At 40.2% G+C, this 15,096-nt stretch overlaps 1 protein-coding gene across 1 annotated transcript in view; it reads right to left on the reverse strand.

Annotated features, from left to right (window-relative positions):
• RNF24 (ring finger protein 24) overlaps nucleotides 1-13,513 on the reverse strand; it is a 113,694-nt gene extending 100,181 nt beyond the window's left edge. The window contains exon 1 of the mRNA XM_055432177.2: nucleotides 13,383-13,513. The gene's annotated coding sequence lies outside the window, so the exon portion shown is untranslated. The remainder of the gene's footprint in view (nucleotides 1-13,382) is intronic.
• Nucleotides 13,514-15,096: the final 1,583 nt, after the last annotated feature.

Consider the following 15,096-nt stretch of genomic DNA (forward strand, 5'->3'; position numbering starts at 1 on the left):
TTCCTTTGTTGTGCAAAAGCTTTTAAGTTTAATTAGGTCCCATTTATTTGTTTTTACTTGCACCACTCTAGCAGATGGATCAAAGAAGATATTGCTACAATTTATGTCAAAGACTGTTCTATGTTTTCCTCTAAAAGTTTTATAGTGTCTGGCCTTACACATAGGTCTTTGATTGATTTTGAGGTTGTTTTTGTGTATAGTGTTAGGGAGTGTTCTAATCTCCTTCTTTTACATGTAGCTTTGCAGTTTTCCCAGCACCACTTACTGAAGACTTCCCTGGTGGCTCAGACAGTAAAGTGTCTGCCTGAAGTGTGGGAGACCTGGGTTTGATCCCTGGCTCGGGAAGATCCTCTGGAGAAGGAAACAGCAACCCACTCCAGTACTCGTGCCTGGAAAATCTCATGGATGGAGGAGCGTAGTAGGCTACAGTCCATGGGGTCGCAAAGAGTCGGACATGACTGAGCGACTTCACTTCACTTCACTTACTGAAGAAACTTGTCTTTTCCCCATTTAATATTCTTGCCTTCTTTATCACAGATTAACTGATTATAAGTGTGTGGGTTTATTTCTGGGCTTTCCATCCTGATCTATTGATCTGTATTTCTGTCCTTGGGCTGTACCATACCTGTAGCTTTGTAGTAAAGTCTGAAGTCAGGGAATGTGATTCCTCCAGCTCTGTTTTTCTTACTCAGGATTTCGTTGGTTATTTGGGGTCTTTAGTGTATCCATACAAATTAACAAAAATTTTTGTTATAGTCTGTTAAAAATGTCATCGGTAATTTGATAAGGATTGCAGTGAATCTGTATACTGCCTTGGGGAGTATTGTCATTTTGACTTCTTTGATTCTTCCAATCAAAGAATTTGGTATATCTTTCTGTTTATATCATCTTTGATTTCTTTCATCAGCTTCTTATAGTTTTCAGAGTACAGGTCTTTTGTCTCCTTAGGCATGTTATTTTCAGGTATTTTATTCTTTTTGATGGTATGGTAAATGGGATTGCTTCCTTAATCTTTCTTTCCAATCTTTCACTGTTAGCGTAGAGGAATGCAAGAGATTTCCATGTATTAATTTTTATCTTGCAATGTTACCGAATTCACTATTGAGTTCTAGTAATCTTCTGGTAGTATTTTGTTTTTGATTTCAGAGAGAATGCCTTCAGCTTTTCACAGTTGAAAATGATGTTAGCTGTGGGCCTGTCATATATTGCCTTTATTATGTTGATATAGGTTCCCTGTATGCCCACTTTATGGAGACTTTTAATCATAAATGGATGTTGAAGAAGTATGTACTTTCTTCTTTATCTGAATAGTGGAAGCAGCCATACTACTCAGCACCAAGCATAAAGACTCGCACAGAGTAAGTGTTTTGCAATCATCTGTTTTAATTCAATAGGTAGGGAAATGTAATTTTCAGCACTGAAACCATTTTAGAGTCCTGATGAGGAATAATCAGCTCAACTGACTAAAAATGATTATACTGATTTTATCGATGGTCTTTTGAGGCATCCCTCTATAAAGGCATTCTTTATCTTTCAGAAAAGACCCATAGTACTATTATTTTAAAATAAAACAGCATAATTATAGCAATATTTTGCCGACGGACAAATCATAATAGCACATACATTTAATGATCTCTCAAATATGATTAGAGGCTGTTTAGAGATGGCTATGGAGAAGGAAATGGCAACCCACTCCAGTATTCTTGCCTAGAGAACTCCGTGGACAGAGGAGCCTGGTGGGCTGCTGTCCATGGGGTTGCACAGAGTCAGACATGACTGAAGCAACTTAGCATGCATGCATGCATTGGAGAAGGAGATGGCAACACACTCCAGTATTCTTGCCTGGAGAATCCCAGGGACGGAGGAGCCTGGTGGGCTGCTGTCTATGGGATCGCACAGAGTTGGACATGACTGAAGCGACTTAGTAGCAGCAGCAGAAATGGTTATGAAGCTAAAAGCACCTGTTTAATTTTCATTTGATATCAAAGTTACTTTCCCCAGAATACACAGATTCAGAAGACAAATAAACACAACTGGCTTAAAGTAAAATGAAGCAAGAAAAATAAATAAGGTTTATATTTGCATGACTTTATTCATGACTTAATGTTACTGACTAAGAATGTCAAGACATGAAGTTAAACAAGAGGTATTATGAGAAATAGTAATCAAAGGATTTTTTCCCATAAAGTACAAATTTAAAGAAAAAGAATGATATTCAATGAAGAATTATCCCTGCCTTTGAAGATATTTAAGCATTAATTCTATAATACATAACCTTGATTTATTTAGTCTAGACACAATCTCATGAAAAAACTCGCCGCATGTTAGGGATATACTATGTAAAAAGCTCAGTCTAAGAAGAGTGAATGAATTAGGCATTCAGAGGCTGGGTCATACTGACTCTGGAAATCTCTCAATTTTAAAAACTAATAAGAAATTGAAGTACAGATGGTGTACAATAGTGTATGAGTTACAGATATACAATCCAGTGATTCATAATTTTTAAAGGCTATTTATACTATAAACTACTCCATTTATAGTTAAATATTGGCTCTATTCTCTTCCAATTTTTAAATTTTAATCTAGTTAGTACTCGTTCCTCTTTGCGGCTTGATTTTAATTTATAAAAGCCTTTCATTTATCTTTATCTGTAACTTCCAGAGCAATTAGAGTGTACATTCTCAATTGTTAAAAATAAACAAGGACTTCCCTGGTGATCCAGTGGTTAAGAATCTGCCTTCCAATGCAGGGTACATGGGTTTGATCTCTGATCGGGGAACTAAGATCCCACAAGCTGCAGGCCACCTAAGCCCTTTCATGGCAACTGGAGAAGCTTGTGTGCCACAACTACTAAGCCCATTTGCTCCAGAACCTGTGCTCTGCAACAAAAGAAGCCCACGTGCCACAACTCGAGAAAGCCTGCATGATACAACAAAGAGCCCACATGTGGCAATGAAGACCCAGAGCAGCAAAAAAAAAAAAAAAAAAAAAATTCACATTTTCACTACAGTATTCAGAAGTTCGTTGTATATTTATTAAAACAAAAGATTACATAATTCTTTTATTCTGATTCAAATTCATTATCTCTTATCAAGAACATTAGCAGTGTAAGATTACTTGGCAGTCTCTCATACAAAATGTGTATCGGAGTAACCCAAAACAGTCTTAGTTGATGATATACAGGTCTTTCTTTATAGAACTCCTGATAAAAAATGTAGAAGAGAGGACAGGATGAGAAAATCACCATTTTGGGATTTCCCTGGTGGTCCAGCGGTTAAGAATCTGACTGTCAATGCAGGGAACATGGGTTCCATCTCTGTTCTAGGAGGATCCCATATGCTAAGGAGCAACTAAGCCCTTGGCCATAACTACTGAGACTGCACTCTAGAACCCATGAGCCACAGCAACTGAGCCCATACACCACAACTACTGAAGCCCTCCTGCCTAGAGCCTGTGCTCTGCAACAAGAGAAGACACCACAATAAGGCCAAGCACCACAACTAGAGGGTAGCCCCTACTGGCTGCAACTAGAGAATGCCTGCATACAGCAATTTAGACCAGTGCAGCCAAAAATAAATAAATAAATAAAAATTAAAAAAAAAAAGAAAATTACCATTTTTCCACAAAGGATGCTGATATGACCATCAGTGTGGTCTTTTAGCATCACTAGAAGTAAGGTAGCCAGAACTACCCCACTACCCCAGCAGGACTCTGGATGTGATGCAATACTAAGCATCTCCTAAGCATTCTTGCCAAAAAATTTAAATCTGTTTTAATCAAATCCCAAATATGAGAAATTCCATAAGACAACTGACCTGGTTCTTGTAACTAGTCCATGACACACAAAGAAAAAGTGGGGGGAAAGGAAGGAGGAACTGCCCTAAATCAAAACAGGCATGAGGCACAAAATGACCAAACATGATCTGTGGACTCTGAAATCCTGGTGTGAACAAATCATCTCCGAAAAAAGATATCCTTGAGATAATCAGGCAAACCTTAACAGCATCTAGCTATTAGATGATACCAAGGAGTACCTGTTAATTTTATTAGGTACGAGAATAGCATTTTGGTTCTACAAGACAACATCCTTATTTTAAAAAGATGCATATAGAAGTATGTCAGGAAACATGTACAAAAATGCCTTGGACTTGCTTTAAAATACCTCAGCAAACAAAGTAAAAGGAAAAAGGATAAATGACCTATTTTTTAATGTATTTACAGTTACTTATAATAAAAAAATTAGAAGAACCTCATTAGCAGAGAAACCTGAAAAATAGTACAGGTTGATCTATTTAGTAATATTAATCTTGGGTAGAAAATAAATGGATCAATGAAAAAATGAACGCAGCAGTGCTTATTTAGAAACTGAATGAGTTATATGGAAAATATCAATTTTCTCTTTGTACCATATGGTTAGTGCTAAAAAATGTGCTATGAAGCAAATATCCCCCACTGCTCTGCAAATTCACACACTGAAATCTAATCCCCAATGTAATGGTATCTGGAAATGATTAAGTGTTGAGGGTGACACTTAATGGGATTGATGCCCTTATATAAGAGGCCCCAATAAAAAAGGACTCTAGATAGCTTCCTCACCACTTCCACCACAGGAGGACATAGCAAAAAGACAGTTAAAAATACTATCTATGCACCAGCAAGTGAGCCCTTACCAGACACTGAAACTGCTGGTCTTGGATTTTTGAGCCTTCAGAATTATGAGGAATTTCTACGGGTATTTTGTTATAGCAGCCAGAACAGATTAAGACAATTTGACACCTGTGAAATATAAAGTTTTATTCCTGAGGTAGGTTATACTACTGAAAACCCATGGCAAAGACTAAGAAGTTTTACAGGATACATTAAAAAATTTTTTTAGGAATCCAACTTTTTCCTTTCCTCAAAACTGAGGAGTTTATATAATTCTGGAGTTCTAAATAGACGGAGGCAGTGAATTGAAATAGAGAAAACTGAAACACAGAAAACAGAAATCACAGTTTGCATTCTGAACTGAATTGTGTGAGCTTTGGATTATCCAGGTGGACTCTAAACCCAACGAGAATGTCTTTATAAGAAAGAAAAAGAAGACCATGTGAACATGGAAGCAAAGAATGGAGTTATGAGGACAAAAACCAAGGAATGTGTGGACCATGAAAAGTTGGAAGAAGCAAGGAAGGGTTCGCTCCTAGTTTTTGGAGGGAGTGCAGCAACTCTGTTGACACTCTGATTTCATTTAGACTTCTGGCCTTTCAAACTGTGAAAGACTAAATTTCTACTGTTTCAGGCCATCAATTTTGTAGTAATTTGTTACAGCAATGTTAGAAAGCTATACAGCCTCTTTGCTGCATTCTAACAAATCATTTTTATTTACCTCACTTTTTTTTACTGCAAAAGTTCTGTAATGGTTAATTACTTTAAAAGTATCAAAAGAAATAAAAAATGTATATGCTCCCCAAATCTCTCCTTATTTGCCAGCCATTTTCTACAAAGGTCTCTAAATTTCCTTTATCGATAGTCTTTCAGGGAATTCCCTGGCGGTCCAGGGTTAGGACTTGGCACTTTCACTGCCATAGCCTGGGTTCTATCCCTAGTCAGGGAACTAGGATCTCATAAGCCACTTGGTGTGCACTCCCTACCCCATATTGTTCCAAAAGTCCCAGTGCAGAATACCAAATGAAAGTGAAAGTCACTCAGTGGTGTCTGACTCTTTGAGACCCCATAGACTGTAACCTGCCAGGCTCCTCTGTTCATGGAATTCTCTAGGCCAGAATACTGGAATGGGTAGCCGTTCCCTTCTCCAGGGGATCTTCCCAACCCAGGTCTCCCGCAACGCAGGCAGATTCTTAACCATCTGAGCCACCAGGGAAGCCCCAGCTGAATAGCAAGATAGCAACTGAACAGAAAAGATCTGTGCTCTTGTGAAAGTTGACAGTATCAACTGAGACATGTGGTGGGTTGGAGAATAAAAGCCTGGGTTCTAAACCTGACTCAGGTGACTATGTGAACCTAAACAGCTTACTACTTTGACTTTTTGCTTTATCATTCATTAATAACCCTTTGAGAGATGCTGTAAGGAGTAAAGAAGAAATGCATGTAAAGATTCTGACGTTGTTGTCTAGTTGCTAAGTTGTGTCCGATTCCTTTGCAACCCCATGGACTATAGACTGCCATGCTCCTCTGCAAGAGGAGGATTTTTCAGGCAAGAATACTGGAGTGGGTTGCCATTTCCTGCTCCAGAGAATCTTCCCAATCCAGGGATCGAACCCACATCTTCTGCATTGGTAGGTGGATTCTTTACCACTAAGCCAACTGGGAAGCCCAAAAGATACTGACACAAAAGGTTTTTACTACAGGTTAGCTAATGTGAAAGATAATTTCTGGGTACGATATTGCTTCTGGCTATTGATATACTGTTCTATTATATATAAAAAAATCTTACTACCACAAAATTTCCTCTGGACTGCTTTCAAGGACAATTAATAAATTTAAGTAAAATCTTTTATTTAATTATGGCCAAGCATGAAATTTCCAACACACTTCTGAAGAAGTTTTGCAATTTCTTTTGCACTAAAGGAAAAGAATGAAAGCCTACAGTTTTATGTTTTCACCAATTTTCCATAAATTATATGGCTCATACTTTAATGTTTGCCAAACTTTTTCTCTCAGTCTAAGATGAACAGCCTATTTGGATATTTCAAGTTTATACCATTGAGCAAAATTTTTCATGCTCAGAGTTGGGAGAGAACAATAAAGAGGCACAAGTAATTTATAATATTTTGGTTTGCCTAGATGAACTTAACAAACAGCACCATTCAATCTCCAAATTAAAAAAAAATTAAAGATAACATAAAGCATACTGATAGACTACTGGTGAAGTTATTAACTTTGAGAATTCAATAAACACTGTTACTCATTATACCTGCAGTGCCATATTTGTACTTCTTTTGTTCTCAATTAACTAATTATAATGTTAAGTTTGCTAGAGAAGAACTGGATCTGATACAAACACCTGTCTAGTTAGGAAAACATAAATAATAGACAAAATGATTTTAAGACAACATGTATAATTAATGTTCTACAGAAGCCACAAACTTCTATAGTTGCTAAAATAGTAAGCAACTCTAAATACACCTAACAGCATTGAAGTTGCATTACACTTTTTCAGAGCAAAATCACTATGTAATATGAGGTTTACTTGTAATGCTATCCAAAATGTAGTTTCCTTTCCTTGCCATTCAGGCTTTTTCCAACTCAAATCCATGGAGGTGGAGAGCAACTATCTGGTGTCATACTGCCTTTTCAGCAGGTGGAGGGCCTAGGCTGACTTTCCCAACCAAAAATAAGGCCACTGGTCAGTTGTTCCTAGGTCAGCTAGTATGGAACAGTGTCTGATTCCTTCCTTCAGAGCAGATAAAGCTCAGTCAGCTGGCTTTCAAAGGACTGCCTGCACTAGTTTTCACATTTCCTTTCAAACCATCTGGCATTCTTTTTGTATCTTAAATTTATCTAACACTACATTCTAATGTCTGAAATGCTCAGATAATTGGAGGTGTCTCCACTGCCTACCTAGATAAGAAACAGGGAGAGTAACTGGTAAGTCAATTACTTTAAGAAACAATTTCTAAAATTAAAAATCAAGACAGAAAATAAGGGGTATAGACAATTTAACATGTGGAAAAGTTTTAAGACTCCCTTATGCCGAAGAATTGATGCTTTTGACCTGTGGTGCTGGAGAGGACTCTTGGGAGTCCCTTGGACTGCAAGGAGATCCAACCAGTCCATTCTAAAGGAGATCAATCCTGGGTGTTCATTGGAAGGACTTATGCTAAGGCTGACACTCCAATACTTTGGCCACCTCATGCAACGAGTTGACTCACTGGAAAAGAGTCTGATGCTGGGAGGGATTGGGGGTAGGAGACGGGGACGACAGAGAATGAGATGGCTGGATGGCATCACCGACTCGATGGACATGAGTTTGAGTGAACTCCGGGAGTTGGTGATGGACAGGGAGGCCTGGCGTGCTGTGGTTCATGGGGTCGCAAAGAGTTGGACACGACTGAGTGACTGAACTGAACTGAAGGCTGGCTGGACACAACTCTCCCTACTTTGAACTTCTATTAATATATAGCCTGTCTTTATCCTTCAGTGAGGCCTGTAGAATGGATTTTGTATTGTATCATATATTTATCTTCCTAGGTAGCTAGTAAATGAAAAGAATAGTATCTTATAACTACTTAAAAAAATCTGTTGATGACATACTGGGTATTTTAAAAGTTCCATTACCATAAATAATAAAATTTAATGAAAAATAACATGAATTAACACAAAGAAGCAGCCTCACCTCTGGGCAAGCCAAATAAAGTACAGAACTTGGCTTGAAATAAAAATATTTCATCAAGTTATCAAAATGATTTCTCAATGACCAAACTGCTAGGAAGTGCTAGGGGGTGCTCATCTGTCAATGAAGATCATTTAATCAATCTATTGATATTATGTGGGGGTAATGTGGGGAATAGAGAAGCAAGGAATTAGAAAAAAATCCAACAAAACTAAAAACAGGAGAGTCACATTCATAGTCAATATACTCTAGTAGATATAAATACTTCAAACAAAAATACTACAGTGACAAAAAAAAAAACACCACCACAAAACTACAGTGACCAAGTAAATCAAATATTAGAAACCAGAGAAGAGTATACAAACAATAACTGTAACTATTTTCATTGTATTAGCTACCACGTCAAGTACTGGGTTTAGCATTTTACATGTTATCTCACTTGACCCACACAACATATGAGGTGGGTACTTTCTTATTTCCACCTTGCAGATGAGGAAACAGAGAGGTGAAAAAGCTCAATAAGTGGGCACCTTATTAATCTGCCCAAGGTCACATGGCAAAAAGTGAAAAGAACTAAAATTCAACTCTAATCAGTCTGACTCCAGAATCCAGGTGGAAGATTGCCAATTTAAATTATACTTCAGTTCAGTTCAGTTCAGTTGCTCAGTCATGTCCGACTCTTTGCGACCCCATGAATCACAGCACGCCAGGCCTCCCTGTCCATCACCAACTCCCAGAGTTCACTCAAACTCATGTCCGTCGAGTTAGGAAAGAACAAAAATGTATGTAATGTAACACAGGTAAAATTCAACCATTAATACAGTCTTCATAATTTTTCAACTTTCAAGTATAGCAAAGAGTAGAGAATAATTTAAAAAATAAATGAAAATTGATTTTGTTAGGAATTTTTTAAAAAAAGAGCTATTCTACTAGGTTAAATATGTCAGTTATGCCTTTTTTGCCCATGTACTGAGTAGGTTCTTGTGTCAATTGCTGTCCTAGGAACATAGTGGTAAACAGGATAGATGAAGTCTTGCTTTCCTGGAGCTTACTTTCCAGTGGAGGGTAAGAGACCAAAAAATTCAGTCAACAACAGAATTTCAGAGAGTGACACACAGTATAGAGAAGATAGGGAGGAAATGTGTAGACTACTCTTTTGAGTGCATCTTATCAATTTGCTGAGCATACTTCTCAGATGTAACGGCTTTGCTGGCATTCAGAATGCTGCAGTTGATCAGATGAGCAGCAGACCACCAAACAATGACTATGACCAGTTTTTGGTGCAAGTTTGGCTTTGGGAAGTGCTTTGGAGCTTCTTCTCGGTCCAACCACTAAGCTGGTTGTCATATAAAGTCCACTTTTCATCACACATTATAATCTGATGGAGAAATGGTTCATTGTTGCATAGAATAAGAGAAGACTACACTTTCACATGATTTTTTAAAAATTTTAAGTCAGCTCATGAGGCATCCACTTATTGAGCTTTTTCACCTCTCCAATTTGCTTCAAATGAAGAATGACTGTAGAACGGTTGATGATGAGTTCTTTAGCAACTTCTCACGTAGTTGTAAGAGCTTTGATGATTGCTCTCAATTGGTTGTTGTCAACTTCCAATGGCCAGCCACTGCGCTGCTCATCTTCAAGGCTCTGTCTCCTTTGCAAAACTTCTTGAACCACTACTGCACTGTACGTTTGTTTGTTAGCACCGTTGGGCCAAATGTGTTGTTGATGCTGTGAGTTGTCTCTGCTGCTTTATGACCCATTTTGAACTCCAATAAGAAAAAATCGCTGGAATTTGCTTTTTGTCTGACATCATTTCTATAGTCTAACATAACCATATTTATTTAACAATGTATTCCAATATCAAATGGCAAACTTCAACAATGCAAAATTGCGATTACTTTTGCACCAATCTAGGAGAAGGGGACAACAGAGAATGAGATGGCTGGATGGCATCACCAACTCGATGGACATGAGTTTGAGTGAACTCCAGGAGTTGGTGATGGACAGGGAGGCCTGGCGTGCTGTCATTCATGGGGTCGCAAAGAGTCGGACACCACTGAGCAATTGAACTGAGCTGAACTGAATAATACATTATGATAAGATTATTACTGATTTTAGAATAAACTGCCATTTGAAACAGAAAACAATTAGTATTTGGCTGCACAGCATGTAGGATCTTAGTTCCCCCACTAGGGATCAATCCGTACCCACTGTAGTGTAAGCAGAGTCCTAATCACTGGACCACCAGGGAATTCCCAGAAAACAATTACTGACAGAATGCTGGGAGGATAATATATTCCAGTTTGGGTGGCAAAGTGTCATCATATATACTATTACTGTCACTAACATAACAATATTAGTATTTCTAATGAATATAAAAATTATATTTATTAATAAAACAGCATGTAACCTATTTTGGCAATATAGATATTACTTTGGAATTTTTCTTCAATCGTTATCCTGCAAAAATGCAAAACTATGGACTGGTAAAGATTTTTATTAACAGAATGCTGAATAACAAGGCCAGGATGTTTTTAGTTTCCTTTGTTGGTACAAACAATAGCTAAGTCATGCTTGCAAAATTAAAGTTGCACAATATTGTAGTACTATGCAAGCCTATTTCAGTGATAATTCCGGTTACACTATGCTGTTTATTTAAGACTTCCCCTTATGATTTGTTTTAAAAGTCTTCATAAAAAAGAAAAATCTTATGCAGGCAATTCATAAGTTATCTGGGTTGCTTCAGTATTAGTGACACTGGTTTTGGTTTTAGTGGCTAAGTCGTGTCCAGCTCTTGCGACCCCATGGACTGCAGCCTCCCAGACTCCTCTGTCCATGGAATTCTCCAGGCAAGAATACTGGAGTGGGTTGCCATTTCCTTCTCCAGGGAATCTTCCTGACCCAAGAATCAAACCCGGGTCTCCTGCACTGCAGGCAGATGATTTACTGATTGAGCTATGAGGGAAGCCCAGTTAATGTAATTAATGAATCACTCATTTATAAGTTGCCTTATTCTGAGTTAAATTCATAAAAATTTTATTTAAATCTGACATCACGAAACCAAAATTTTCAAATTGAAAAATCAACTTTTATTATTTTTAACTTTTACAAGGAAAGAAATTTGATCAAGCTAACATAAGGTAAGATTTTTACCAAGAATAACGGATGCTGTTCCAACCAAATGGAAAATTCCTTTTTCAAATTAAAAGCAAATGTTTGCAACAGTAGGAATATACATAAACAGATGCTATGGAAGACTGCTTAGTTTTGATTTCATTTTGCACTGAAAACTACCAGGAATTAAAATACATGTTATTAATAATAATCTTAAAGGGAATCTTAAAACTGAATCAATTCAACTATTCATATCCTCTAATTAGCTCCTCACTTTTATTTTTTACTGCTGCTATTCTGAATCAAAAGATCATAACAAAAATATATTAATATTTGGAGGTATGTTTCTTACAACAACTGAGTTTAGCTAATTTCCTGTCACACTGCAAAATTATAAGGGTACAAAAAAGAAACACAAATGCAACCAACTATCTTCTAAAACTTATAAGCTCTAGTTTAGGAGAGAAAAAGGTCCAAGTGAAACAGAAAGGAATAGCTGGTGCTATTGTAACTGCTTCTTTTTAACTGGTCCATATCAACTATGACTCCTCATGACTTCACCAGGACAACAAAGTCAGGCAGTCGGTCCCCACAGAGCCAAAGTCTGTGGGAAACTGCGGAGCTTCCTTCTCTCTCTGGGAATGAGGACAAAAAAAAAAAAGAAGGTGTTCTGTTTTCCAATAGTCCTGTGAGAGGTGCCACTGAGCTGGCTACACAACCAGACAACAGAGCACAGGAAAATTCAGATCAAAGCAAGGGCGCATGCCAGGGAAATATGCAATAAAACCCTTTGCCAAAGAATTACGGGGAAAAAAAAGCAAGGAGGCGGAGAGAACCTGCTGGACCACCTTCTTATTAACACAAGGGAGGCAGGAAGAAACAAAATCTGCCTGTACTGAGGAGCTGAAAAGTGTCCTAGATATACTGGAGCATTTCTATAGACAACGTATATCAATATAGATACATAATTACCAATTAACTAAAAAGCAGTGTTCTATATGTACTATTCTCACGTACATAAACATAAGTATATGACCATTTACCAACACCCGGAAAGCAAGTGTTCTGGATATACTGAGAATATAGACATATATTGAAAATATAGACATATTTTCAATTAACAAAATCCACTGGTTTTGCAGCAAGAAACAAAGAAATACTGTTTGAAAGAATGCCAGAGACAGAATTGGCTGAAGATCTGATGAAGTAATATGTCTTTTTTTCCTCATTCCCTTTAAATGATCTCCGATTCGCTCATTTCAGAGGTCACATACAAACCATTAAGTCTCTGGAAACAAAAGAGGGGCCTTAATTCTCTGGCTTGTGGAAGCACACACGGCCCCCCACTCACAAATATGAGGCCAGCACCTGACTTTCATTAATGAGTAAGCGAGGCAAGAGGTCTCATCCCAGACCACTGCTTATACCCAGTGACAAACGGGCATGAGACAGACGCCACAAAGAAAGGGGAGGAGCAGACGGGGACCAGGAAAACACTGCCACGCCGCGCCCCCCCAAGGCGCGTTCCCACGGCCAACAGGGAGGCAGAGGTCTTCGCCATCCTCGTCCTCGCTCCGGGGACATCCCAGCAGCTCCCACGCCCGGGGACCAGACGCGGGGCACGGGCTAGCTGGGCGCACGGGGCGCCGCGAACCTTATCTCTGTGGTCTCCCGGTGACAGCTCCGTGCCTCCCTTTGTGTGGGACTCACCCTCCTGTTCGTGCGCGGACCCTCTTCCGCGCCCCTCCCGGCCCAGGGCCGCTGTCCTACTCGTCCCAGCTCCCGGCCAAGGCGCCGGGAGTGTGAGTGGGGGAGGCTGGCGCGGGCCCACGCTCTCCTTAGCATCCCGAACCCGGACCTGCCCGGTCCCTTAGTCCCCAAAGCAGGGGGCGACGGCGCTCAGCGGCCCAACCCTCGCTTGCTCACTTACTCTGTCGTGCCGGCAGCGGCGGCGAGCGTGCTGGGACCGTCAGCTCCGGGCTGTAAGCAGCGGGCGTCTGGCTGAACCGAGCGCGGCTGAGGTGGCAGCGGCAGACGGCGCGCCACAGCCCCGGCGAGGGGCGGGCCCAGCGGGGGAGGGGCGGGCGCCGCGCCTCTCATTCATGCGGCGGGGGCGGGGTGAGGGAACCCGGATGGCCGGGCAGCCCCGCCCACCTCCCTCTGACGGCCTGTGCTCCGGAGTCCGTAGTGCGCAGACGCGGCGCTCTGGAGTCCGAGCCTGCCTCACCCGCTGGGGATGTCCTAGGGAGGAGTTGCGGCCTTCTGCTTCTTATGTTTAGTATTTTTGCTCGACCTATAAAGTTTTAAAGTGAAAAACTGGAACTACCACCTCTTCCTAGCATTCAGTGCAGCATCACGGGGACACAGAGTAGCATGAATAAGGAAGACACTGCCCCTTCCTCCAACTGCTTCATCTACAGCAGGTCCTCTCAGACCTCTGAGACCCAGAGTCTGCCCAAATAGTGGAGAGCACCGTGTGCAAGAAAGAGCGCATTACTTTATTTGCATTGACCTAGTTTCTAAAGCTGAAACTCCAATATTTTGGCCACCTCATGCGAAGAGTTGACTCACTGGAAAAGACTCTGATGCTGGGAGGGATTGGGGGCAGGAGGAGAAGGGGACGACAGACAATGAGATGAATGGATGGCATCACTGACTCGATGGACATGAGTTTGAGTGAATTCCAGGACTTGCTGATGGACAGGGGTGCCTGGCCTGCTGTGATTCATGGGGTCGCAGAGTCGGACACGACTGAGCGACTGAACTGAACTGAGTCTGTTCAGTCCCCAGCTCCCATTTCACAGGGCAGGCAAAAATCTGTGGTACATATACACAATGGAATATTACTCAGCCATTAAAAAGGATACTTTTGAATCAGTTGTAATAAAGTGAATGAAACTGGAGCCTATTATACAGAGTGAAGTAAGACAGAAAGAAAAACACCAATACAGTATCAGTTCAGTTGCTCAGTCATGTCCGACTCTTTGCGACCCCATGAATCACAGCACACTAGTCCTCCCTGTCCATCACCAACTCCTGGAGTTCACTCAAACTCATGTCCACCGAGTTGGTGATGCCATCCAGCCATCTCATTCTCTGTCGTCCCCATCTCCTCCCGCCCCCAATCCCTCCCAGCATCAGAGTCTTTTCCAGTGAGTCAACTCGTCGCAAAAGTATTGGCGTTTCAGTTTTAGCATCAGTCCTTCCAATGAACACCCAGGATTGATCTTTAGAATGGACTGGTTGGATCTCCTTGCAGTCCAAGGGACTCTCAAGAGTCTTCTCCAGCACCACAGTTCAAAAGCATCAATTCTTCGGCGATCAGCTTTCTTCACAGTCCAACTCTCACATCTATACATGACCACGGGAAAAACCATAGCCTTGACTAGACGGACCTTGGTTGGCAAAGTAATGTCTCTTCTTTACAGAGTGAAGTAAGCCAGAAAGAAAAACACCAATACGGTATACTAATGCATATATGTGGAATTTAGAAAGATGGTAAGGATAACCCTGTAAACAAGACAGCAAAAGAGACACAGATGTATAGAACAGTCTTTTGGACTCTGTGGGAGAGGGCGAGGACAGAATGATATGGGAGAATGGCATTGAAACATGTAAATTATCACATGTGAGATGAATTGCCA

This window comes from Moschus berezovskii, chromosome 15, assembly GCF_049115385.1.
Source record: "Moschus berezovskii isolate FMDL1 chromosome 15, NW_MosBer_1.0, whole genome shotgun sequence".
Taxonomy (NCBI): Eukaryota; Metazoa; Chordata; class Mammalia; order Artiodactyla; family Moschidae; genus Moschus; species Moschus berezovskii.